The sequence below is a fragment of the Musa acuminata genome, chromosome BXJ2-1 (assembly GCF_036884655.1).
Source record: "Musa acuminata AAA Group cultivar baxijiao chromosome BXJ2-1, Cavendish_Baxijiao_AAA, whole genome shotgun sequence".
NCBI classification, from domain to species: Eukaryota; Viridiplantae; Streptophyta; class Magnoliopsida; order Zingiberales; family Musaceae; genus Musa; species Musa acuminata.
The window spans coordinates 24,921,658-24,947,015 of NC_088338.1; the positions used below are offsets into that span (position 1 = coordinate 24,921,658).

Genomic DNA, 25,358 nt, shown 5'->3' on the forward strand with positions numbered 1-25,358 from the left:
TGGAAATTTGCTGTGACCGCTACGCCGTCAGTATCGAGGGGCTCGGAGAGAGCTTTCCGGACTGGGGTCGCAATAGCGATTCCGAGATCGTTCTAGAAAGTGCCGATGGTTTCGGCACGCGCTTGCCGTGACCAATACGCAGTCGTCGGGCTAGGGCTCGGAGAGAGCTTGCAATAGGGATTTCGTGAACGTTCGAGAAAGCAACGACGGTTTCGTGATGGGCAAGAGGCTCCGGACGTTGATGCGCCGACCGCGACGTGAACATAGGCGAGGGACGAAGCTCGCGAAACGGGTGCGATAATGGCAGCACTAAATCACCGGATCCCATCAAAACACCGAAGTTAAGCGTGCTTGGGCCAGAGTAGTACACGATGGGTGACCCCCTGGGAAGTCCTCGTGTTGCACTCCTTTTTGCATCCCGGGATACGAAACATCTCCCGTAGAGCTCCGAGACGTTTGTTTTGGGGCTGGAAATTTGCTGTGACCGCTACGCAGTCAGTATCGAGGGGCTCAAAGAGAGCCTTCCGGATTGGGGTCGCAATAGCGATTCCGAGATCGTTCTAGAAAGTGTCGATGGTTTCGGCACGCGCTTGCCGTGACCGATACGCAGTCGTCGGGCTAGGGCTCGGAGAGAGCTTGCAATAGGGATTTCGTGAACGTTCGAGAAAGCAACGACGGTTTCGTGACGGGCAAGAGGCTCCGGACATTGATGCGCCGACCGCGACGTGCACATAGGCGAGGGACGAAGCACGCGAAACGGGTGCGATAATGCCAGCACTAAATCACCGGATCCGATCAAAACACCAAAGTTAAGCGTGCTTGGGCCAGAGTAGTACTAGGATGGGTGACCCCCTGGGAAGTCCTCGTGTTGCACTCCTTTTTGCATCCCGGGATACGAAACATCTCCCTTAGAGCTCCGAGACGATTGTTTTGGGGCTGGAAATTTGCTGTGATTGCTACGCAGTCAGTATCGAGGGGCTCGGAGAGAGCTTTCCGGATTGGGGTCGCAATAGCGATTCCGAGATCGTTCTAGAAAGTGCCGATGGTTTCGGCACGCGCTTGCCGTGACCGATACGCAGTCGTCGGGCTAGGGCTCGGAGAGAGCTTGCAATAGGGATTTCGTGAACGTTCGAGAAAGCACCGACGGTTTCGTGACGGGCAAGAGGCTCCGGACGTTGATACGCCGACCGCGACGTGCACATAGGCGAGGGACGAAGCACGCGAAACGGGTGCGATAATGCCTGCACTAAATCACCGGATCCCATCAAAACTCCGAAGTTAAGCGTGCTTGGGCCAGAGTAGTTCTATGATGGGTGACCCCCTGGGAAGTCCTTGTGTTGCACTCCTTTTTGCATCCCGGGATACGAAACATCTCCCGTAGAGCTCCGAGACGATTGTTTTGGGGCTGGAAATTTGCTGTGCCCGCTACGCAGTCAGTATCGAGGGGCTCGGAGAGAGCTTTCCGGAGTGGGGTCGCAATAGCGATTCCGAGATCGTTCTATAAAGTGCCGATGGTTTCGGCACGCGCTTGCCATGACCGATACGCAGTCGTCGGGCTAGGGCTCGGAGAGAGCTTGCAATAGGGATTTCGAGAACGTTCGAGAAAGCGACGACGGTTTCGCGATGGGCAAGAGGCTCCGGACGTTGATGCGCTGACCGCGACGTGCACATAGGCGAGGGACGAAGCTCGCGAAATGGGTGCGATAATGGCAGCACTAAATCACCGGATCCCATCAAAATACTGAAGTTAAGCGTGCTTGGGCCAGAGTAGTACTATGATGGGTGACCCCCTAGGAAGTCCTCGTGTTGCACTCATTTTTGCCTCCCGAGATACGAAACATCTCCCGTAGAGCTCCAAGACGATTTTTTGATGCTGGAAATTTGCTGTGACCGCTACGCAGTCAGTATCGAGGGGCTCAGAGAGAGCTTTCCGGATTGTGGTCGCAATAGCGATTCCGAGATCGTTCTAGAAAGTGCCGATGGTTTCGGCACGGGCTTGCCGTGACCGATACGCAGTCGTCGGGCTAGGGCTCGGAGAGAGCTTGCAATAGGGATTTCGTGAACGTTCGAGAAAGCGCCGACGGTTTCGTGACGGGCAAGAGGCTCCGGACGTTGATACGCCGACCGCGACGTGCACATAGGCGAGGGACGAAGCACGCGAAACGGGTGAGATAATGCCAGCACTAAATCATCGGATCCCATCAAAACTCCGAAGTTAAGCGTGATTGGGCCAGAGTAGTACTAGGATGGGTGACACCCTGGGAAGTCCTCGTGTTGCACTCCTTTTTGCATCCCGGGATTCGAAACATCTCCCGTAGAGCTCCGAGACGATTGTTTAGGGACTGGAAATTTGCTGTGACCGCTACGCCGTCAGTAACGAGGGGCTCGGAGAGAGCTTTCCGGACTGGGGTCGCAATTGCGATTCCGAGATCGTTCTAGAAAGTGCCGATGGTTTCGGCACGCGCTTGCCGTGACCAATACGCATTCGTCGGGCTAGGGCTCGGAGAGAGCTTGCAATAGGGATTTCGTGAACGTTCGAGAAAGCAACGACGGTTTCGTGACGGGCAAGAGGCTCCGGACGTTGATGCGCCGACCGCAACGTGCACATAGGCGAGGGACGAAGCTCGCGAAACGGGTGCGATAATGGCAGCACTAAATCACCGGATCCCATCAAAACACCGAAGTTAAGCGTGCTTGGGCTAGAGTAGTACACGATGGGTGACCCCCTGGGAAGTCCTCGTGTTGCACTCCTTTTTGCATCCCGGGATACGAAACATCTCCCGTAGAGCTCCGAGACGTTTGTTTTGGGGCTGGAAATTTGCTATGACCGCTACGCAGTCAGTATCGAGGGGCTCAAAGAGAGCCTTCCGGATTGGGGTCGCAATAGCGATTCCGAGATCGTTCTAGAAAGTGCCGATGGTTTCGGCACGCGCTTGCCGTGACCGATACGCAGTCGTCGGGCTAGGGCTCGGAGAGAGCTTGCAATAGGGATTTCGTGAACGTTCGAGAAAGCAACGACGGTTTCGTGACGGGCAAGAGGCTCCGGACGTTGATGCGCCGACCGCGACGTGCACATAGGCGAGGGACGAAGCACGCGAAACGGGTGCGATAATGCCAGCACTAAATCACCGGATCCCATCAAAACACCAAAGTTAAGCGTGCTTGGGCCAGAGTAGTACTAGGATGGGTGACCCCCTGGGAAGTCCTCGTGTTGCACTCCTTTTTGCATCCCGGGATACGAAACATCTCCCTTAGAGCTCCGAGACGATTGTTTTGGGGCTGGAAATTTGCTGTGATCGCTACGCAGTCAGTATCGAGGGGCTCGGAGAGAGCTTTCCGGATTGGGGTCGCAATAGCGATTCCGAGATCGTTCTAGAAAGGGCCGATGGTTTCGGCACGCGCTTGCCGTGACCGATACGCAGTCGTCGGGCTAGGGCTCGGAGAGAGCTTGCAATAGGGATTTCGTGAACGTTCGAGAAAGCACCGACGGTTTCGTGACGGGCAAGAGGCTCCGGACGTTGATACGCTGACCGCGACGTGCACATAGGCGAGGGACGAAGCACGCGAAACGGGTGCGATAATGCCAGCAGTAAATCACCGGATCCCATCAAAACTCCGAAGTTAAGCGTGCTTGGGCCAGAGTAGTTCTAGGATGGGTGACCCCCTGGGAAGTCCTCGTGTTGCACTCCTTTTTGCATCCCGGGATACGAAACATCTCCCGTAGAGCTCCGAGACGGTTGTTTTGGAGCTGGAAATTTGCTGTGCCCGCTACGCAGTCAGTATCGAGGGGCTCGGAGAGAGCTTTCCGGAGTGGGGTCGCAATAGCGATTCCGAGATCGTTCTATAAAGTGCCGATGGTTTCGGCACGCGCTTGCCGTGACCGATACGCAGTTGTCGGGCTAGGGCTTGGAGAGAGCTTGCAATAGGGATTTCGAGAACGTTCGAGAAAGCGACGACGGTTTCGCGATGGGCAAGAGTCTCCGGACGTTGATGCGCTGACCGCGACGTGCACATAGGCGAGGGACGAAGCTCGCGAAATGGGTGCGATAATGGCAGCACTAAATCACCGGATCCCATCAAAACACTGAAGTTAAGCGTGCTTGGGCCAGAGTAGTACTATGATGGGTGACCCCCTGGGAAGTCCTCGTGTTGCACTCATTTTTGCATCCCGGGATACGAAACATCTCCCGTAGAGCTCCGAGAGAATTGTTTTGATGCTGGAAATTTGCTGTGACCGCTACGCAGTCAGTATCGAGGGGCTCGGAGAGAGCTTTCCGGATTGGGGTCGCAATAGCGATTCCGAGATCGTTCTAGAAAGTGCCGATGGTTTCGGCACGGGCTTGCCGTGACCGATACGCAGTCGTCGGGCTAGGGCTCGGAGAGAGCTTGCAATAGGGATTTAATGAACGTTCGAGAAAGCGCCGATGGTTTCGTGACGGGCAAGAGGCTCCGGACGTTGATACGCCGACCGCGACGTGCACATAGGCGAGGGACGAAGCACGCGAAACGGGTGAGATAATGCCAGCACTAAATCACCGGATACCATCAAAACTCCGAAGTTAAGCGTGATTGGGCTAGAGTAGTACTAGGATGGGTGACCCCCTGGGAAGTCCTCGTGTTGCACTCCTTTTTGCATCCCGGGATTCGAAACATCTCCCGTAGAGCTCCGAGACGATTGTTTAGGGACTGGAAATTTGCTGTGACCGCTACGCCGTCAGTATCGAGGGGCTCGGAGAGAGCTTTCCGGATTGGGGTCGCAATAGCGCTTCCGAGATCGTTCTAGAAAGGGCCGATGGTTACGGCACGCGCTTGCCGTGACCGATACACAGTCGTCGGGCTAGGGCTCAGAGAGAGCTTGCAATAGGGATTTCGTGAACGTTCGAGAAAGCGCCGACGGTTTCGTGATGGGCAAGAGGCTCCGGACGTTGATACGCCGACCGCAACGTGCACATAGGTGAGGGACGAAGCATGCGAAACTGGTGCGATAATGCCAGCACTAAATCACCGGATCCCATCAAAACACCGAAGTTAAGCGTGCTTGGGCCAGAGTAGTACTAGGATGGGTGACCCCCTGGGAAGTCCTCGTGTTGCACTCCTTTTTGCATCCCGGGATACGAAACATCTCCCGTAGAGCTCCGAGACGATTGTTTTGGGGCTGGAAATTTGCTGTGACCGCTACGCAGTCAGTATCGAGGGGCTCCGAGAGAGCTTTCCGGATTGGGGTCGCAATAGCGATTCCGAGATCGTTCTAGAAAGTGCCGATGGTTTCGGCACGCGCTTGCCGTGACCGATACGCAGTCGTCGGGCTAGGGCTCGGAGAGTGCTTGCAATAGGGATTTCGTGAACGTTCGAGAAAGCGACGATGGTTTCGTGACGGGCAAGAGGCTCCGGACGTTGATGCGCCGACCGCGACGTGCACATAGGCGTGGGAGGAAGCTCGCGAAACGGGTGCGATAATGCCAGCACTAAATCACCGGATCCCATCAAAATACCGAAGTTAAGCGTGCTTGGGCCAGAGTAGTTCTAGGATGGGTGACCCCCTGGGAAGTCCTCGTGTTGCACTCCTTTTTGCATCCCGGGATACGAAACATCTCGCGTAGAGCTCCGAGACGATTGTTTTGGGGCTGGAAATTTGCTGTGCCCGCTACGCAGTCAGTATCGAGGGGCTCGGAGAGAGCTTTCCGGAGTGGGGTCGCAATAGCGATTCCGAGATCGTTCTATAAAGTGCCGATGGTTTCGGCACGCGCTTGCCGTGACCGATACGCAGTCGTCGGGCTAGGGCTCGGAGAGAGCTTGCAATAGGGATTTCGAGAACGTTCGAGAAAGCGACGACGGTTTCGCGATGGGCAAGAGGCTCCGGACGTTGATGCGCTGACCGCGACGTGCACATAGGCGAGGGACGAAGCTCGCGAAATGGGTGCGATAATGGCAGCACTAAATCACCGGATCCCATCAAAACACTGAAGTTAAGCGTGCTTGGGCCAGAGTAGTACTATGATGGGTGACCCCCTGGGAAGTCCTCGTGTTGCACTCATTTTTGCATCCTGGGATACGAAACATCTCCCGTAGAGCTCCGAGACGATTGTTTTGATGCTGGAAATTTGCTGTGACCGCTACGCAGTCAGTATCGAGGGGCTCGGAGAGAGCTTTCCGGATTGGGGTCGCAATAGCGATTCCGAGATCGTTCTAGAAAGTGCCGATGGTTTCGGCACGGGCTTGCCGTGACCGATACGCAGTCGTCGGGCTAGGGCTCGGAGAGAGCTTGCAATAGGGATTTCGTGAACGTTCGAGAAAGCGCCGACGGTTTCGTGACGGGCAAGAGGCTCCGGACGATGATACGCCGACCGCGACGTGCACATAGGCGAGGGACGAAGCACGCGAAACGGGTGAGATAATGCCAGCACTAAATCACCGGATCCCATCAAAACTCCGAAGTTAAGCGTGATTGGGCCAGAGTAGTACTAGGATGGGTGACCCCCTGGGAAGTCCTCGTGTTGCACTCCTTTTTGCATCCCGGGATTCGAAACATCTCCCGTAGAGCTGTGAGACGATTGTTTAGGGACTGGAAATTTGCTGTGACCGCTACGCCGTCAGTATCGAGGGGCTCGGAGAGAGCTTTCCGGATTGGGGTCGCAATAGCGCTTCCGAGATCGTTCTAGAAAGTGCCGATGGTTTCGGCACGCGCTTGCCGTGACCGATACACAGTCGTCGGGCTAGGGCTCAGAGAGAGCTTGCAATAGGGATTTCGTGAACGTTCGAGAAAGCGCCGACGGTTTCGTGATGGGCAAGAGGCTCCGGACGTTGATACGCCGACCGCAACGTGCACATAGGTGAGGGACGAAGAATGCGAAACTGGTGCGATAATGCCAGCACTAAATCACCGGATCCCATCAAAACACCGAAGTTAAGCGTGCTTGGGCCAGAGTAGTACTAGGATGGGTGACCCCCTGGGAAGTCCTCGTGTTGCACTCCTTTTTGCATCCCGGGATACGAAACATCTCCCGTAGAGCTCCGAGACGATTGTTTTGGGGCTGGAAATTTGCTGTGACCGCTACGCAGTCAGTATCGAGGGGCTCCGAGAGAGCTTTCCGGATTGGGGTCGCAATAGCGATTCCGAGATCGTTCTAGAAAGTGCCGATGGTTTCGGCACGCGCTTGCCGTGACCGATACGCAGTCGTCGGGCTAGGGCTCGGAGAGAGCTTGCAATAGGGATTTCGTGAACGTTCGAGAAAGCGATGACGGTTTCGTGACGGGCAAGAGGCTCCGGACGTTGATGCGCCGACCGCGACGTGCACATAGGCGTGGGACGAAGCTCGCGAAACGGGTGCGATAATGCCAGCACTAAATCACCGGATCCCATCAAAACACCGAAGTTAAGCGTGCTTGGGCCAGAGTAGTACTATGATGGGTGACCCCCTGGGAAGTCCACGTGTTGCACTCCTTTTTGCATCCCGGGATACGAAACATCTCCCGTAGAGCTCCGAGACGATTGTTTTGGGCCTGGAAATTTGCTGTGACCGCTACGCAGTTAGTATCGAGGGGCTCGGAGAGAGCTTTCTGGATTGGGGTTGCAATAGCGATTCCGAGATCGTTCTAGAAAGTGCCGATGGTTTCGGCACGCGCTTGCCGTGACCGATACGCAGTCGTCGGGCTAGGGCTCGGAGAGAGCTTGCAATAGGGATTTCGTGAACGTTCGAGAAAGCGACGACGGTTTCGTGACGGGCAAGAGGCTCCGGACGTTGATGCGCCGACCGCGACGTGCACATAGGCGAGGGACGAAGCTCGCGAAACGGGTGCGATAATGCCAGCACTAAATCACCAGATCCCATCAAAACACCAAAGTTAAGCGTGCTTGGGCCAGAGTAGTACTAGGATGGGTGACCCCTGGGAAGTCCTCGTGTTGCACTCCTTTTTGCATCCTGGGATACGAAACATCTCCCGTAGAGCTCCGAGACGATTGTTTTGGGGCTGGAAATTTGCTGTGACCGCTACGCAGTCAGTATCGAGGGGCTCCGAGAGAGCTTTACGGATTGGGGTCACAATAGCGATTCCGAGATCGTTTTAGAAAGTGCCGATGGTTTCGGCACGCGCTTGCCGTGACCGATACGCAGTCGTCGAGCTAGGGCTCGGAGAGAGCTTGCAATAGGGATTTCATGAACGTTCGAGAAAGCGACGACGGTTTCGCGACGGGCAAGAGGCTCCGGACGTTGATGCGCTGCCCGCGACATGCACATCGGCGAGGGACGAAGCTCGCGAAACGGGTGCGATAATGGCAGCACTAAATCACCGGATCCCATCAAAACACCGAAGTTAAGCGTGCTTGGGCCAGAGTAGTACTACGATGGGTGACCCCCTGGGAAGTCCTCGTGTTGCACTCCTTTTTGCATCCCGGGATACGAAACATCTCCCGTAGAGCTCCGAGACGATTGTTTTGGGGCTGGAAATTTGCTGTGACCGCTACGCAGTCAGTATCGAGGGGCTCAAAGAGAGATTTCCGGATTGGGGTCGCAATAGCGATTCCTAGATCGTTCTAGAAAGTGCCGATGGTTTCGGCACGCGCTTGCCGTGACCGATACGCAGTCGTCGGGCTAGGGCTCGGAGAGAGCTTGCAATAGGGATTTCATGAACGTTCGAGAAAGCGACGACGGTTTCGTGACGGGCAAGAGGCTCCGTACGTTGATGCGCCGACCGCGACGTGCACATAGGCGTGGGACGAAGCTCGCGAAACGGGTGCGATAATGCCAGCACTAAATCACCAGATCCCATCAAAACACCAAAGTTAAGCGTGCTTGGGCCAAAGTAGTACTATGATGGGTGACCCCCTGGGAAGTCCTCGTGTTGCACTCCTTTTTGCTTCCCGGGATACGAAACATATCCCGTAGAGCTCCGAGACGATTGTTTTGGGCCTGGAAATTTGCTGTGACCGCTACACAGTTAGTATCGAGGGGCTCGGAGAGAGCTTTCCGGATTGGGGTCGCAATAGCGATTCCGAGATCGTTCTAGAAAGTGCCGATGGTTTCGGCACGCGCTTGCCGTGACCGATACGCAGTCGTCGGGCTAGGGCTCGGAGAGAGCTTGCAATAGGGATTTCGTGAACGTTCGAGAAAGCAACGACGGTTTCGTGACGGGTAAGATGCTCCGGAAGTTGATGCGCCGACCGCGACGTGCACATAGGCGAGGGACGAAGCTCGCGAAACGGGTGCGATAATGCCAGCACTAAATCACCGGATCCCATCAAAACACCGAAGTTAAGCGTGCTTGGGCCAGAGTAGTACTATGATGGGTGACCCCCTGGGAAGTCCTCGTGTTGCACTCCTTTTTGCATCCCGGGATACGAAACATCTCCCGTAGAGCTCCGAGACGATTGTTTTGGGCCTGGAAATTTGCTGTGACCGCTACGCAGTTAGTATCGAGGGGCTCGGAGAGAGCTTTCCGGATTGGGGTCGCAATAGCGATTCCGAGATCGTTCTAGAAAGTGCCGATGGTTTCGGCACGCGCTTGCCGTGACCGATACGCAGTCGTCGGGCTAGGGCTCGGAGAGAGCTTGCAATAAGGATTTCGTGAACGTTCGAGAAAGCGACGATGGTTTCGTGATGGGCAAGAGGCTCCGGACGTTGATGCGCCGACCGCGACGTGCACATAGGCGAGGGACGAAGCACGCGAAACGGGTGCGATAATGCCAGCACTAAATCACCGGATCCCATCAAAACTCCGAAGTTAAGAGTGCTTGGGCCAGAGTAGTACTAGGATGGGTGTGTCACGACCCTCAAATATATCCATGATTTAAAAAAAAACAATTTCATCATCACAAACCAATCCAGGATCCAAACTAACGTTTGAGGACACTGAAAAACATTCTATTCATATTCACATCCATAAAACCTGTGCATTTTAAAATCATATATCACATCACTCGATAATTCACATTTATGGCAACCCAAGCCAACTTGACAAACATGAACAACATTTATAATTCCACAAGCTAAATAAATTATACAATCAGAACTCCAACTATTCACCACAAGATCATATCGTCATAAATTAGACTTAACATTCAGAAATTCCAAATAAGAGAGATCTCCTAACACTTTGACACAGTATATCAATTTCGGTTCATCGACAATATTTCATTACATACAAAACATACTTATACAACAATAGCATAACAACCGACAAGACTTGCCCATCATTCTGAATAGCTATCCACTGCCTCAGCCCAAATCAAACATCTCGAAGAGTGACAAGCTGACCTGAAAGATTTATATAACAACGGAGTGAGCCAAAAACGGCTCAGCAAGTGACAAAGCATATTCAGAACAAAAGGAACGATTTCAAACAAGTAAGGTATCATAATGCAAGGCAGAATACAAGAATTCTCAAGGATACCATCTCAATAGATACCAAATCATACGTATCATGTCATTCAAAACATATTTGATCCATACCGAATGGAATATAGAGTAATTGGAACATATCAATGGCAGATAGGACATTTCAGAACATATCAGTTCATAGCAAATGGAGCACAGAGTAATTGGAGCATATCAGTAACAAAGGAAACATATCGGAGCTTATCAATGGCAGATAGGACATTTTAGAACATATCAGTTCATAGCAAATGGAGCACAGAGTAATTGGAGCATATCAGAAACAAAGGAAACTTATCGGAGCTTATCAATGGCAGATAGGACATTTTAGAACATATCAGTTCATAGCAAATGGAGCACAGAGTAATTGGAGCATATCAGAAACAAAGGAAACATATCGGAGCTTATCAATGGCAGATAGGACATTTTAGAACATATCAGTTCATAGCAAATGGAGCACAGAGTAATTGGAGCATATCAGAAACAAAGGAAACTTATCGGAGCTTATCAATGGCATATAAAATGTTCCCAAACACATCAACGACATATGGAACATTTCGAAGCAAAATCAACAATGAATGAAGCATTTCAGAGCATATCAAACTCATATGTCGTACAGAAGCTCAAACGTCGTCCTTGACGTTGCAATCATATCATACTTATCCAGAGCAGGAACAGAAATAACTCACCAAAACTCTGGATGTCATATCAAACATATAGAGGGTGTAGTGGGATCGCAGACAGAATGTGATTCATCCATTTCTGAATGACCACCAGACAGAAGTCTCCCACGTCTGGGAGCTCCATCCACCCACGTCTAGGTGAAGTCAGAGGGGGCCGGCAGAGCATCGCAGGCTCTATGCATAACTCCCTTTACCATTTCTGGCAAAGGTTCACATTATCCCACAACACCAGAATACAAGAGGGCAGATTAAACAATAAGTAGCATAATACGGAAGCACACGCGGAACAACAATACGTACATGTGCCTTTACGAGACAATACGATGCAAGCAACAATCTCTCACAAATGTATTCAGTTTTGGAATGAAATGAAGGCAAGAGTATACAGGGATTCAAAGCATTCATACTGAGCTCAATTCAAAATAGGAAGGTTAGATGAATTCAATATCCAAAGGAATGAAACTGGAATAGGCACATATCGAAAGCAAATGCGGAACAATAGGATATACATGTGCCTATATGAGTCAATACGATATAGCATAAACGTTACACAACAGTTTTCAAGAATGCAATAATTTTAAGGACAAGAGCATACAAGAATTCAAAGCAGTAATATAAAGCTCAATTGAATGAGAAAGCTAAAGGATATCAATTTCCAAAGGAATGAAACCAGAATATGAGAAATCGACCAAAGCTCGATTTCTGGCAGAATACAGAAGGCACATTGAACAAATGATTCAAACTATCAATCGTGCTCCAATTTACTCAGAAATAATCATTGGATTATACTTTCAGATAAGACAGGCTTCATATGAATTAAACTGTCCAACAGAGAGAGTTACAAATAATTTGGTAAGCAAGTGTCGTAGAACAAAATCTCTGTTGGTAGAATTCATAATGTCAGATTCAACAGATAACTGGGCAGGTGTTTGGATTCCAAATCTTTCAATCCATATATTAAAGAAAGGTCTACGAGTCTAGTTTCCAATGAAATCAGTTTTGAACAAATCAGAGTTTCCACAAAGACTTATAGGCAGCTCGGTATCAAAAGGTCAGAATCTCAGAAGTTGCACAGATTCGAATCGTTACGTCTAAGCAGGAGATATAACAAATGCAAGGCTAGAACAATTCAAAGTTCCACATATTCAAAGCAAATGTGGAGATAAAATTGGCAGTGAGAAAAGATTAGGAAACTTGCAATAAGACATATCAGAGCAATTATAGGAGAAACGAACAGGGAACTTGCAATAGAAAGGATCGAAACAAGTGGGAAACTTGCCTTTCAAAGATTTCGATCCGAAGATCCAAAGAAGGTGCCAGCCCAAATCCTTCTACTTTTCCTCGGTGTCCTCTCTCTGTTTCATTTTGTGCTCCCGTTTTCTTCCTTTCTTCGCAACTACACCACGTGTCGAACATCGAGGCACAGTCACCTGCTCTCTCATACTCTCATTCCTTCTTTTTCTTTCCCAAACGCAGCTGCCATAGCCGCCGCCGCTGCCGCTGCCACAATCGCAGCCCCTTCCACCGCACTATCTTCCTTCCTCCCTTCTCTCGCAGACATAACTGCTACATACGCAGTCGCTGCCGCTGCGGCCGCAATCCCGTCCGCAGCCCCTTTTTCCCCCTTTCCTTTCTTTTCTTTCCCAGCTGCAACTGCCGCAGTCGCAGTCGCAACCATGGCCGCAGCCACCACAGCCGCAGCCTTTTATTTCTCCCCTGCTCTATTTCCTCTCCTTCTCTTCCAGCTGCAGCTGCCACTGCCACAGCTGCCTCTCCTTCTCCTCTTCCTCTCTTCTTCCCTTTTTACTTTCTCTTCTTCTTCCTTTCCTTCTCTTCTTTCCCAGCTGCACTGCTGCAGTCGCAGCCTCTGCCACGACCACAGCCTCTTCTTCCTCCCCTGCTCATCTTCCTCTCCTTCTTCTCTTCCAACTGCAGCTGCCATCGCCGCAGCCGCAGCCCCTTCTTTCCCTTCTCTTCTTCCTCTCCTTCCCTTCTCTTCCTTCCTCTTACTCTTTCCCTGCCATAGCTGCAGCTGCCACAGCCGCAGCCGCAGCTACTTCTTTCCCTTCTCCTCTTCCTTCTCCTTCCTTTCTTCTTCTTCTCTTCTTCTCCTTCCTCCCCTTCTTCTTCCCAGCGTCACCCACACCCTCTCCTCTGTTTCCTCTGCTGGGAACAGAGGTATCACAACCTCTTCTCCTGCTTCCTCTTCTTCTTCTCTTCCTCTTCTTCTTCTTCTGCTCTTCTCCTACCCGACATCGAGAAAGCGATGACGGTTTCGTGACGGGCAAGAGGCTCCGGACGTTGATGCGCCGACCGCGACGTGCACATAGGCGTGGGACGAAGCTCGCGAAACGGGTGCGATAATGCCAGCACTAAATCACCAGATCCCATCAAAACACCAAAGTTAAGCGTGCTTGGGCCAAAGTAGTACTATGATGGGTGACCCCCTGGGAAGTCCTCGTGTTGCACTCCTTTTTGCTTCCCGGGATACGAAACATATCCCGTAGAGCTCCGAGACGATTGTTTTGGGCCTGGAAATTTGCTGTGACCGCTACACAGTTAGTATCGAGGGGCTCGGAGAGAGCTTTCCGGATTGGGGTCGCAATAGCGATTCCGAGATCGTTCTAGAAAGTGCCGATGGTTTCGGCACGCGCTTGCCGTGACCGATACGCAGTCGTCGAGCTAGGGCTCGGAGAGAGCTTGCAATAGGGATTTCATGAACGTTCGAGAAAGCGACGACGGTTTCGCGACGGGCAAGAGGCTCCGGACGTTGATGCGCTGCCCGCGACATGCACATCGGCGAGGGACGAAGCTCGCGAAACGGGTGCGATAATGGCAGCACTAAATCACCGGATCCCATCAAAACACCGAAGTTAAGCGTGCTTGGGCCAGAGTAGTACTACGATGGGTGACCCCCTGGGAAGTCCTCGTGTTGCACTCCTTTTTGCATCCCGGGATACGAAACATCTCCCGTAGAGCTCCGAGACGATTGTTTTGGGGCTGGAAATTTGTTGTGACCGCTACGCAGTTAGTATCGAGGGGCTCGGAGAGAGCTTTCCGGATTGGGGTCGCAATAGCGATTCCGAGATCGTTCTACAAAGTGCCATTGGTTTCGGCACGCGCTTGCCGTGACCGATACGCAGTCGTCGGGCTAGGGCTCGGAGAGAGCTTGCAATAGGGATTTCGAGAACGTTCGAGAAAGCGCCGACGGTTTCGTGACGGGCAAGAGGCTCCGGACATTGATACGCCGACCGCGACGTGCACATAGGCGAGGGACGAAGCACGCGAAACGGGTGCGATAATGCCAGCATTAAAACACCGGATCCCATCAAAACTCCGAAGTTAAGCGTGCTTGGGCCAGAGTAGTACTTGGATGGGTGACCCCCTGGGAAGTCCTCGTGTTGCACACCTTTTTGCATCCCGGGATACGAAACATCTCCCGTAGAGCTCCGAGACGATTGTTTTGGGGCTGGAAATTTGCTGTGACCGCTACGCAGTCAGTATCGAGGGGCTCAAAGAGAGCTTTCCGGATTGGGGTCGCAATAGCGATTCCTAGATCGTTCTAGAAAGTGCCGATGGTTTCGGCACGCGCTTGCCGTGACCGATACGCAGTCGTCGGGCTAGGGCTCGGAGAGAGCTTGCAATAGGGATTTCGTGAATGTTCGAGAAAGCGACGACGGTTTCGTGACGGGCAAGAGGCTCCGGACGTTGATGCGCCGAACGCGACGTGCACATAGGCGAGGGACGAAGCACGCGAAAAGGGTGCGATAATGCCAGCAATAAATCACCGGATCCCATCAAAACTCCGAAGTTAAGCGTGCTTGGGCCAGAGTAGTACTACGATGGGTGACCCCCTGGGAAGTCCTTGTGTTGCACTCCGTTTTGCATCCCGGGATACGAAACATCTCCCGTAGAGCTCCGAGACGTTTGTTTTGGGGCTGGAAATTTGCTGTGACCGCTATGCAGTCAGTATCGAGGGGCTCGGAGAGAGCTTTCCGGATTGGGGTCGCAATAGTGATTCCGAGATCGTTTTAGAAAGTGCCGATGGTTTCGGCATGCGCTTGCCGTGAACGATACGCAGTCATCGGGCTAGGGCTCGGAGAGAGCTTGCAATAGGGATTTCGTGAACGTTCGAGAAAGCGACGACGGTTTCGCGACCGGCAAGAGGCTCCGGACGTTGATGCGCTGACCGCGATGTGCACATAGGCGAGGGATGAAGCTCGCCAAACGGGTGCGATAATTCTAGCACTAAATCACCGGATCCCATCAAAACACCGAAGTTAAGCGTGCTTTGGCCAGAGTAGTACTACGATGGGTGATCCCCTGGGAAGTCCTCGTGTTGCACTCCTTTTTGCATCCCGGGATACGAAACATCTCTCGTAGAGCTCCGAGACGATTGTTTTGGGGCTGGAAATTTGCTGTGACCGCTACGCAGTCAGTATCGAGGGGCTCCGAGAGAGCTTTCCGGATTGGGGTCGCAATAGCGATTCCGAGATCGTTCTAAAAAGTGCCGATGGTTTTGGCACGCGCTTGCCGTGACCGATACGCAGTCGTCGGGCTAGGGCTCGGAGAGAGCTTGCAATAGGGATTTCGTGAATGTTCGAGAAAGCGACGACGGTTTCGTGACGGGCAAGAGGCTCCGGACGTTGATGCGCCGACCGCGACGTGCACATAGGCGAGGGACGAAGCACGCGAAACGGGTGCGATAATGCCAGCAATAAATCACCGGATCCCATCAAAACTCCGAAGTTAAGCGTGCTTGGGCCATAGTAGTACTACGATGGGTGACCCCCTGGGAAGTCCTTGTGTTGCACTCCGTTTTGCATCCCGGGATACGAAACATCTCCCGTAGAGCTCCGAGACGTTTGTTTTGGGGCTGGAAATTTGCTGTGACCGCTATGCAGTCAGTATCGAGGGGCTCGGAGAGAGCTTTCCGGATTGGGGTCGCAATAGTGATTCCGAGATCGTTTTAGAAAGTGCCGATGGTTTCGGCACGCGCTTGCCGTGAACGATACGCAGTCGTCGGGCTAGGGCTCGGAGAGAGCTTGCAATAGGTATTTCGTGAACGTTCGAGAATGTAATATCCCATTAGTCCCACATCGGAAGTGGGGAATGTGTGTGATTAGCTTATAAGGGCCTGATGAGTGTACTACGTAACCTCCGGCTTAAGCATTTTGGTCCGTGGTTGCAAGGACCAAAATGGAGTTATCGGCTAGTTAGCTCATCAGACCCGGGTCGTGACATTTGGTATCAGAGCCGACCTAGCATTAGGGCAGGGTGAGAGGGCTGCAGTAGGAAAGGGCTACCCGTGGATGGAGTCAGAGAACTCATCACGGCGTGGAGCCACCACTGAGTTAAACCTCACATGCACTATGCTAGGGTTCGATCTGGGATATGTCAGGCCTTGACGAGGACGTCAAGCTAATTGGGTTGGGGATAGTGTAATATCCCATTAGTCCCATATCGGAAGTGGGGAATGTGTGTGATTAGCTTATAAGGGCCTGATGAGTGTACTACGTAACCTCCCGCTTAAGCATTTTGGTCCGCCGTTGAGGACCAAAATGGAGTTATTGGCCAGTTAGCTCATCAGACCCGGGTCGTGACATTAGTGTAATATCCCATTAGTCCCACATCGGAAGTGGGGAATGTGTGTGATTAGCTTATAAGGGCCTGATGAGTGTACTACGTAACCTCCGGCTTAAGCATTTTGGTCCGTGGTTGCAAGGACCAAAATGGAGTTATTGGCCAGTTAGCTCATCAGACCCGGGTCGTGACATGGGGACAGTGTAATATCCCATTAGTCCCACATCGGAAGTGGGGAATGTGTGTGATTAGCTTATAAGGGCCTGATGAGTGTACTAGGTAACCTCCGGCTTAAGCATTTTGGTCCGTGGTTGCAAGGACCAAAATGGAGTTATTGGCCAGTTAGCTCATCAGACCCGGGTCGTGACATTTGGTATCAGAGCCGACCTAGCATTAGGGCAGGGTGAGAGGGCTGCAGTAGGAAAGGGCTACCCGTGGATGGAGGCAGAGAACTCGTCACGGCGTGGAGCCACCACTGAGTTAAACCTCACATGCACTATGCTAGGGTTCGATCTGGGATATGTCAGGCCTTGACGAGGACGTCAAGCTAATTGGGTTGGGGACAGTGTAATATCCCATTAGTCCCACATCGGAAGTGGGGAATGTGTGTGATTAGCTTATAAGGGCCTGATGAGTGTACTAGGTAACCTCCGGCTTAAGCATTTTGGTCCGTGGTTGCAAGGACCAAAATGGAGTTATTGGCCAGTTAGCTCATCAGACCCGGGTCGTGACATTAAATACCACCTCTGTCACGCCCCAAAAAAAATATCCATGATATTAAAAATTTTTCATCATAACTAACCTAGGATCCAAACACACATTTGAGGTCACTAAGAAAAACATTCAGATCAAAAATTTCACTTCTATAATCTACCAATTCATAACCCTGTGCAATTCATAAACATAGCACACATCACTCGATAATTCATACAATCTGAACTCGACTCATCAAAATAAAAACCACAATATAAATCCACAAGTGGGGAAATCCATGCAGTCACCACAATCATCGATTTACCATAAGTTCGTATCATTACACAAATTTAATTTAACATTCCAAAACCCTATACATGAGGGATCCTTTAACTTACACAAAATCCACAGGTTTAGATTCATAGTCACATTTCATTAGATGCAAGGTAGCTTATACACAACTACATATATGCTAACAAAAGTTCTGCCCAACGTCTTCTAAACTTTCCACTGCCTCAGCCCATTCTTAACATTAAAGCAAGCGATACGCTATCCTGAAAAATTTATCAACAAACGGGGTGAGCATAAAGAGCTCAGCAAGTGACTAACATATCCATATCAAAATAGTACAATTTCCAAAGAGATACAGTTTCAAAACACAAAGCAGAATATACGATTTTGTAGACATAAAATCATTAGGAGCAGAATCATAATTGTCCTTTTAATCATACATATTTGGTTCCTGACAGATGGGGCATAGAGTAATTGGAGCATATCAGAAACAAGGGAAACATATCGGAGCTTATCAATGGCATATAAAATGTTCCAAAACACATCAACGACATATGGAACATTTCGAAGCAAAATCAACAATGAATGAAGCATTTCAGAGCATATCAAACTCATATGTCGTATAGAAGCTCAAACGTCGTCCTTGACGTTGCAATCATATCATACTTATCCAGAGCATGAACAGAAATAACTCACCAAAACTCTGGATGTCATATCAAACATATAGAGGGTGTAGTGGGATCACAGACAGAATGTGATTCATCCATTTCTGAATGACCACCAGACAGAAGTCTCCCACGTCTGGGAGCTCCATCCACCCACGTCTAGGTGAAGTCAGAGGGGGCCGGCAGAGCATCGCAGGCTCTATGCATAACTCCCTTTACCATTTCTGGCAAAGGTTCACATTATCCCACAACACCAGAATACAAGAGGGCAGTTTAAACAATAAGTAGCATAATACGGAAGCACACGCGGAACAACAAAACGTACATGTGCCTTTACGAGACAATACGATGCAAGCAACAATCTCTCACAAATGTATTCAGTTTTGGAATGAAATGAAGGCAAGAGTATACAGGGATTCAAAGCATTCATACTGAGCTCAATTCAAAATAGGAAGGTTAGATGAATTCAATATCCAAAGGAATGAAACAGAATACGCGAAATCGACCAAGGCTCGATTTCGGACAGAATTCCAGTGGCACATCAAGCAAATATTTCGGAATATCAATTATGCTCCAATACCCATAAGAAGGCTATGGTTGAACCATATATCAATCTATATTCGGATGGAACAGATTTCATATGAAACAGGGCTCCCAACACAGAGTTACCTCTGATTTGGTAACATAAGGTCAAAATCACAATCACTGGTTTGCAGACTTTATAGGATCGGATTCAACAGACGATAGGGTGAGCAATTGAACTCCAAAATTTTCAAACTATATGTCAAAAGAGAGAATTTCAAGTCTAGTTTCAATTAAAATCAGTTTGGTACAAATCAGAATTTTCAACAGGGAGTTATAGGCGTTTTAGTATTGAAGGGTCAGAAATCTTGAACTCTGTTTTACAGCGTCTATAGGCTCTTTTGAAACAAATTTTTGGGTAAGTATTCGGTGTCCGAAATCTACAAAATCGGTGTCAAAAAAAGGCATACGAGTCTAATTTCAAACAAAAATAGTTCCTGCCTGAATTCTCTTTCTGTACTAAAACTTAGGGCTGAAACAGTGCTTAGGGGTCAGTTTACCGAAAACTTTCAGAATCCATAGTTCTATGTCCAAAGAGAAACATATCAGTTTCTAAATAAAAATCTTCCAATTTATTTTGAATCAACATAAAAACAGAGTCAAATACTTATGTAGGATGGGGTTAGAACACTTGCCTTTGCAAATTTTGACCCGAAGTAACAAGATTAAAGCAAAAACCCTAAAAGCCCCAAATTTTCTTTCTCTTCTCCTTCTTCTTCTTCTTCTTCTTCTTCTTCTTTTCTTTCCCTGATCACCCACGAGCTGCCTCCTCTGCTTCCTTAACAACGAAGGCAGAGAGGCTTAAGCGGTGGAATTTGTCATTTGGTGCATTTTGCAGTTTAGTCCTCGTTTTTATCATATTCACGATTAGGTCCTTAGGGTTTACATATAGGTCCTCAGATTCTTTCTTTTTTTTTTTTTTTTTTTTTTTTGAACAGATCTCCCAAATCTTACAAATAGGTTACCTCTAATTCATACTCTATTTCTTTTGTCAATTAAAATAGATGCTTACATTATCACCAAAAATTTATACGAACATTCGGAAATGAGGGGTGTTACACTCTCCCCCCCTTAAAAGAAAAATTTAGTCCTCTAAATTTATCGTACCTCTATTCGATGAAAAGACGAGGATACACCTTTTTCATTTCCTCTTCTAGCTCCCAAGTTGTCTCTTCTCCAGAATGATGTCTCCAATTTACTTGAACTAGTGGGATGACCCGATTCCTTAGGACTTTTTCTTTCTTATCAATAATCTGAATAGGCTCTTCCACATAGGATAAATCTTTATCGAATTCCACCAGCTCATACTTAATGATGTGAGAAGGGTCATACATATACTTTCTAATCATCGAGACATGAAATATATCATGGACATGGCTCAATGCTGGTGGCAAGGCGATCCTGTAAGCGACAGAACCAACCCTCTCAAGAACCTCGAAAGGTCCAATAAATCTTGGGCTTAATTTTCCTTTCTTCCCAAACCTCATAATGCCTTTGGAAGGGGAGACTTTTAAGAATACAAAATCTCCGATTTCAAACTCAATATCTCGTCTTCTATTGTCAGCATAACTCTTTTGACGACTCTGAGCAGTTTTTAACCTTTTCCTTATTACTTGAATTTTCTCGGTAGTTTCTTGTACCTTGTCCGGTGCTAATAGCTTTCTGTCTCCAACTTCCTCCCAACATACAGGTGTTACGCACTTTCGCCCATATAGAGCTTCATAAGGAGCCATCTGAATACTTGAATGATAACTATTATTATATGTGAACTCAACAAGTGAAATATCCTTATCCCATTCACCTTTCCAATCCATAACATAGGCTCTAAGCAAATCCTCAAGTGTTTGAATTGTTCTTTCTGACTGACCATCAGTCTGAGGATGATATGCAGTACTAAACTTGACTTTAGTGCCCATCGACTCCTGCAATTTTCTCCAGAATCTAGAGAGAAATCTGGAGTCTCTATCAGAGATAATCTCCTTTGGAATACCATGAAGTCTTACTATTTCATTAACATATAAATCTGCAAATCTATCAAGTGAATAAGTCATATTAATCGGTAGGAAATGCGCAGATTTTGTTAACCTATCAATGATAACCCAAATAGCATCATGCTTCCTCGAGGTTCTGGGTAGTCCTGAAACAAAATCCATAGTAATACATTCCCATTTCCATTCAGGAATAATTAAAGGTTGCAACAACCCTCCAGGTCTTTGGTGTTCTACTTTGATTTGCTGACAAGTCAAACATTTAGAAACATACATTGCAATTTCTTTCTTCATGCCTTTCCACCAATAATGACTTCGAAGATCTCTATACATCTTAGTGCTCCCAGGGTGTAGGGTGTACTTTGAAGTATGACTTTCAGTTAGGATTTGATTCTTGATAACTAGTTCATTTGGCACACATACTCTCTCCCCAAATCTCAATAGGCCATCCTTTGAAATTTGAAATTGTGGCTTCAATCCCTTTTCTACTTCACTCCTCAAGTAGATTAAATGTGGATCTCGTAATTGTCCTTCCTTAATTTGTTGCATAAGATCAGACTGCACTTGAATGGAGGCCATCAGAATCATCGAGTCTTGCTCTTTCCTCAAAGCTTTCAAATCAAAATTTTCTTCTATTAGCTTCCATTGCTTCACGACCAGACTAGCCATAAAACTTGTAGATTTCCTACTAAGTGCATCAGCTACAACATTGGCCTTGCCTGGGTGATAACGGATGGCACAATCATAATCCTTCAGAAGTTCTATCCATCTTCGCTGCCTCATGTTCAACTCCTTCTGGGTGAAAATATATTTTAAACTCTTGTGATCAGTGAAAATTTCAAACTGTCGACCATACAAATAATGTCTCCAAATCTTTAGAGCAAAAATAATTGCTGCCAATTCCAAATCATGAGTTGGATAATTCAATTCATAACCTTTAAGTTGCCTAGAAGCATAAGCAATTACTCTCCCTTCCTGCATCAAAACACATCCTAGGCCCTTTCTTGAAGCATCAGTATAAACTACAAATCCCTCACTACCACTTGGAATAGTGAGAATAGGGGCACTAGTCAATCTTCTTTTTAACTCTTGAAAGCTTTGCTCACAATCATCACCCCATACAAATTTCATATTCTTCTTAGTGAGTTTGGTGAGAGGTTGAGCAATTCGAGAAAATCCCTCCACAAATCTCCTGTAATAACCTGCCATGCCCAAGAAACTTCTAACCTCTGTTACATTTGTTGGTACTTCCCATTCAACTACAGCTTCTATTTTCCTTGGATCAACAGATATACCCTTTCCTGAAATCACATGGCCTAAGAAGGCAACTTCATTCAACCAAAATTCACATTTGCTGAACTTTGCATACAACTTCTTTTCTCTTAGTATGGACAATACATTCCTTAAGTGTTTCTCATGCTCCTGATTACTCCTTGAATACACCAATATGTCATCAATAAATACAATTACACAGATATCCAAGAGCTGTTGAAATGTCCTATTCATTAGTTCCATAAACGCTGCAGGGGCATTTGTCAAACCAAAAGGCATCACCAAAAATTCATAATGACCATATCGAGTTCTGAAAGCTGTTTTTGAAATATCCTCCTCCTTGATCTTCAACTGATAATAACCTGACCTCAGGTCAATCTTAGAGAATACTTGTGCACCCTGCAGTTGATCAAACAAATCATCAATTCTAGGTATGGGATACTTATTTTTGATGGTCACCTGATTCAACTGTCTATAATCAATACAAAGCCTCAATGTTCCATCCTTCTTCTTCACTAATAGTACCGGAGCACCCCATGGGGACACACTGGGTCGTATGAAACCCTTATCTAATAATTCTTGTATTTGCTTCTTTAATTCTTCTAGCTCAAGTGGTGCCATTCTGTAGGGAGGCTTAGATATTGGGGTTGTACTGGGGACTAGATCAATAGCAAATTCACCCTCTCTATCTAGAGGTAAACCAGGCAAGTCATCTGGAAATACATCAGAGAATTCTTTGACCACTGAAATTTCATCTAGGTGGGTTTCCTGGTTTGAATGCTCCTTTACACACACCATATAACAAAAACAACCTTTTTGCATAAGATGATAAGCTTGAAGTGCGGATATTAAGCAAGGAGGCAAATCATGCTTAATGCCCTCAAAGAAAAATATAGGCTGATCTGGTATACAGAAAGTAATTATTTTTTTGTAACAATCAATACTAGCGTGATGAGAAGATAACCAATCCATGCCAAGTATAATATCAAAGCCCTGGATCTCTAAGAGAATCAAATCAGCAAGGAATTCGTGGTCTCCAATAGAGATCAAACAAGATGGGTAGACCAAGTTTGTTGCCAATGAATCTCCAACAGCAGTTGTTACATATAACATATAATCCAGGGGTTTAGGTAGAATATCCAAGTGACAAGCAAAGTACTTTGAAACAAACGATAAGTTGGAGCCGGGATCAAACAAAACTTTTGCATTTCTTTTAGAAACATGAAGAATACCTTCCACCACAGATTTAGAAGCTTTAGAATCTTGTTCCGTGATAGCGTACACTCTAGCATGGGCTGAGGGTCTAGGAGGCAGTGGCTCTTTCTCCTTCCTCAGAGGGCAATCCCTTATTTGATGATCTAACTTTCCACAAGCAAAACAGGCTCCAGTCACCCGAAAACACCGACTCGTCTCATGATTTGATCCAAATTTTGCACATGACTGAGTCCTCCGCACTGGTTTCCATTTCTCAAATCCAGATGTCTTAGCCCTCTTGTTACTAGCTTCATATTCGTTTTCTCTCATGCTTTTGCTAGTAAATTTGTCCTTTTTGTTCTTGCCAATGATTTCTTGAATTTCCTCCATGTCTCGTTCAATTTTCAAAGCTCTTTCTACTGTATCTGCATATGTTTGTAGTTTTAAAGCTGACATTCGGCTTCTTATTGCGGGCCGTAATCCCCTTTCAAACCTTCTTGCTTTTCTAGATTCATCATCAGTCATATGTATGGCAAACCTGGAGAGCTCAGTGAATTTAGATTCATACTTTGTAACCGTCATACTTCCCTGGATAAGATTCAAGAACTCCAATTCTTTTTGCTCTCTCATACATTCTGGAAAATATTTATCGTTGAACTTTTCTTGGAATAACTTCCATGTCATTGGCTCATTTTTCATTTCAGACATCCTCTTAATCATTCTCCACCAGTGTTCAGCTTCTCCTTCCAGCATAAAGGTGGCAAGAAAAACCTTTCGTTCATCAGAGTAACTTAAGGCATCAAATATTTTCTCTATCTGCATCATCCATCGTTCCGCCACCATTGGATCAGATTCACCACTGAAACTGGGAGGACTAAGCTTCTTAAACTGTCCAATTCCCAACCCCGTCCGGTTTGATGTCTCTATTCCATCATTACTTCCTTGTTGGACAGGTTGTTGTTGTTGTTGCATCACTTGTGCCATAGTCTCCAAAGTCCGCATAATACCACTCAATTGATCAGTAGTAGATGCAACAGGAGAACCAGATGATCTCGTCATCCTTGCTTCCTAAAACATCAAAAGAACATTTTCTTTGATCAATCTCTAAATGATAGTCAATAAACCTCAAAAAAAAACATAGTATTCTTAGTGATTCTCAAATCAGGCTCTGATACCACCTCTCACGACCCGGGTCTGATGAGCTAACTGGCCAATAACTCCATTTTGGTCCTTGCAACCACGGACCAAAATGCTTAAGCCGGAGGTTACGTAGTACACTCATCAGGCCCTTATAAGCTAATCACACACATTCCCCACTTCCGATGTGGGACTAATGGGATATTACACTAAACTCAGTGGTGGCTCCACGCCGTGATGAGTTCTCTGACTCCATCCACGGGTAGCCCTTTCCTACTGCAGCCCTCTCACCCTGCCCTAATACTAGGTCGGCTCTGATACCAAATGTCACGACCCGGGTCTGATGAGCTAACTGGCCAATAACTCCATTTTGGTCCTTGCAACCACGGACCAAAATGCTTAAGCGGGAGGTAACGTAGTACACTCATCAGGCCCTTATAAGCTAATCACACACATTCCCCACTTCCGATGTGGGACTAATGGGATATTACACTATCCCCAACCCAATTAGCTTGACGTCCTCGTCAAGGCCTGACATATCCCAGATCGAACCCTAGCATAGTGCATGTGAGGTTTAACTCAGTGGTGGCTCCACGCCGTGACGAGTTCTCTGACTCCATCCACGGGTAGCCCTTTCCTACTGCAGCCCTCTCACCCTGCCCTAATGCTAGGTCGGCTCTGATACCAAATGTCACGACCCGGGTCTGATGAGCTAACTGGCCAATAACTCCATTTTGGTCCTTGCAACCACGGACCAAAATGCTTAAGCTAATCACACACATTCCCCACTTCCGATGTGGGACTAATGAGATATTACACTATCCCCAACCCAATTAGCTTGACGTCCTCGTCAAGGCCTGACATATCCCAGATCGAACCCTAGCATAGTGCATGTGAGGTTTA

At 48.1% G+C, this 25,358-nt stretch overlaps 13 non-coding genes and 13 pseudogenes across 13 annotated transcripts; all 26 read left to right on the plus strand.

The window, feature by feature from the left end:
* The first annotated feature begins 290 nt into the window (after positions 1-290).
* LOC135603860 (5S ribosomal RNA) lies at positions 291-408 on the plus strand (annotated as a pseudogene).
* Positions 409-758: 350 nt separating this feature from the next.
* On the plus strand, positions 759-877 carry LOC135601885 (5S ribosomal RNA; annotated as a pseudogene).
* A 350-nt stretch (positions 878-1,227) lies between these two features.
* Positions 1,228-1,346, plus strand: LOC135599872 (5S ribosomal RNA). The gene has a single exon (XR_010482213.1). It is a non-coding gene; the product is annotated as a 5S ribosomal RNA (ribosomal RNA).
* A 350-nt stretch (positions 1,347-1,696) lies between these two features.
* LOC135603917 (5S ribosomal RNA) lies at positions 1,697-1,815 on the plus strand (annotated as a pseudogene).
* Positions 1,816-2,164: 349 nt separating this feature from the next.
* On the plus strand, positions 2,165-2,283 carry LOC135603813 (5S ribosomal RNA; annotated as a pseudogene).
* A 350-nt stretch (positions 2,284-2,633) lies between these two features.
* LOC135603699 (5S ribosomal RNA) lies at positions 2,634-2,751 on the plus strand (annotated as a pseudogene).
* Positions 2,752-3,101: 350 nt separating this feature from the next.
* LOC135600597 (5S ribosomal RNA) lies at positions 3,102-3,220 on the plus strand. The gene has a single exon (XR_010482915.1). It is a non-coding gene; the product is annotated as a 5S ribosomal RNA (ribosomal RNA).
* Positions 3,221-3,570: 350 nt separating this feature from the next.
* Positions 3,571-3,689, plus strand: LOC135600635 (5S ribosomal RNA). Its single transcript, XR_010482954.1, has one exon. It is a non-coding gene; the product is annotated as a 5S ribosomal RNA (ribosomal RNA).
* A 350-nt stretch (positions 3,690-4,039) lies between these two features.
* Positions 4,040-4,158, plus strand: LOC135602503 (5S ribosomal RNA; annotated as a pseudogene).
* Positions 4,159-4,508: 350 nt separating this feature from the next.
* On the plus strand, positions 4,509-4,627 carry LOC135601816 (5S ribosomal RNA; annotated as a pseudogene).
* Positions 4,628-4,977: 350 nt separating this feature from the next.
* On the plus strand, positions 4,978-5,096 carry LOC135600488 (5S ribosomal RNA). The gene has a single exon (XR_010482809.1). It is a non-coding gene; the product is annotated as a 5S ribosomal RNA (ribosomal RNA).
* Positions 5,097-5,446: 350 nt separating this feature from the next.
* On the plus strand, positions 5,447-5,565 carry LOC135601949 (5S ribosomal RNA; annotated as a pseudogene).
* Positions 5,566-5,915: 350 nt separating this feature from the next.
* LOC135602504 (5S ribosomal RNA) lies at positions 5,916-6,034 on the plus strand (annotated as a pseudogene).
* Positions 6,035-6,384: 350 nt separating this feature from the next.
* LOC135601216 (5S ribosomal RNA) lies at positions 6,385-6,503 on the plus strand. The gene has a single exon (XR_010483516.1). It is a non-coding gene; the product is annotated as a 5S ribosomal RNA (ribosomal RNA).
* A 350-nt stretch (positions 6,504-6,853) lies between these two features.
* Positions 6,854-6,972, plus strand: LOC135600489 (5S ribosomal RNA). The gene has a single exon (XR_010482810.1). It is a non-coding gene; the product is annotated as a 5S ribosomal RNA (ribosomal RNA).
* Positions 6,973-7,322: 350 nt separating this feature from the next.
* On the plus strand, positions 7,323-7,441 carry LOC135600039 (5S ribosomal RNA). Its single transcript, XR_010482373.1, has one exon. It is a non-coding gene; the product is annotated as a 5S ribosomal RNA (ribosomal RNA).
* Positions 7,442-7,791: 350 nt separating this feature from the next.
* Positions 7,792-7,909, plus strand: LOC135602729 (5S ribosomal RNA; annotated as a pseudogene).
* Positions 7,910-8,259: 350 nt separating this feature from the next.
* Positions 8,260-8,378, plus strand: LOC135601441 (5S ribosomal RNA). Its single transcript, XR_010483734.1, has one exon. It is a non-coding gene; the product is annotated as a 5S ribosomal RNA (ribosomal RNA).
* A 350-nt stretch (positions 8,379-8,728) lies between these two features.
* Positions 8,729-8,847, plus strand: LOC135602674 (5S ribosomal RNA; annotated as a pseudogene).
* A 350-nt stretch (positions 8,848-9,197) lies between these two features.
* On the plus strand, positions 9,198-9,316 carry LOC135600055 (5S ribosomal RNA). Its single transcript, XR_010482389.1, has one exon. It is a non-coding gene; the product is annotated as a 5S ribosomal RNA (ribosomal RNA).
* Positions 9,317-13,403: 4,087 nt separating this feature from the next.
* Positions 13,404-13,522, plus strand: LOC135602675 (5S ribosomal RNA; annotated as a pseudogene).
* A 350-nt stretch (positions 13,523-13,872) lies between these two features.
* On the plus strand, positions 13,873-13,991 carry LOC135601442 (5S ribosomal RNA). The gene has a single exon (XR_010483735.1). It is a non-coding gene; the product is annotated as a 5S ribosomal RNA (ribosomal RNA).
* A 350-nt stretch (positions 13,992-14,341) lies between these two features.
* On the plus strand, positions 14,342-14,460 carry LOC135602520 (5S ribosomal RNA). The gene has a single exon (XR_010483992.1). It is a non-coding gene; the product is annotated as a 5S ribosomal RNA (ribosomal RNA).
* A 350-nt stretch (positions 14,461-14,810) lies between these two features.
* LOC135599722 (5S ribosomal RNA) lies at positions 14,811-14,929 on the plus strand. The gene has a single exon (XR_010482066.1). It is a non-coding gene; the product is annotated as a 5S ribosomal RNA (ribosomal RNA).
* Positions 14,930-15,279: 350 nt separating this feature from the next.
* Positions 15,280-15,398, plus strand: LOC135602196 (5S ribosomal RNA; annotated as a pseudogene).
* A 350-nt stretch (positions 15,399-15,748) lies between these two features.
* On the plus strand, positions 15,749-15,867 carry LOC135600946 (5S ribosomal RNA). The gene has a single exon (XR_010483255.1). It is a non-coding gene; the product is annotated as a 5S ribosomal RNA (ribosomal RNA).
* The last annotated feature ends 9,491 nt before the right edge of the window (positions 15,868-25,358 follow it).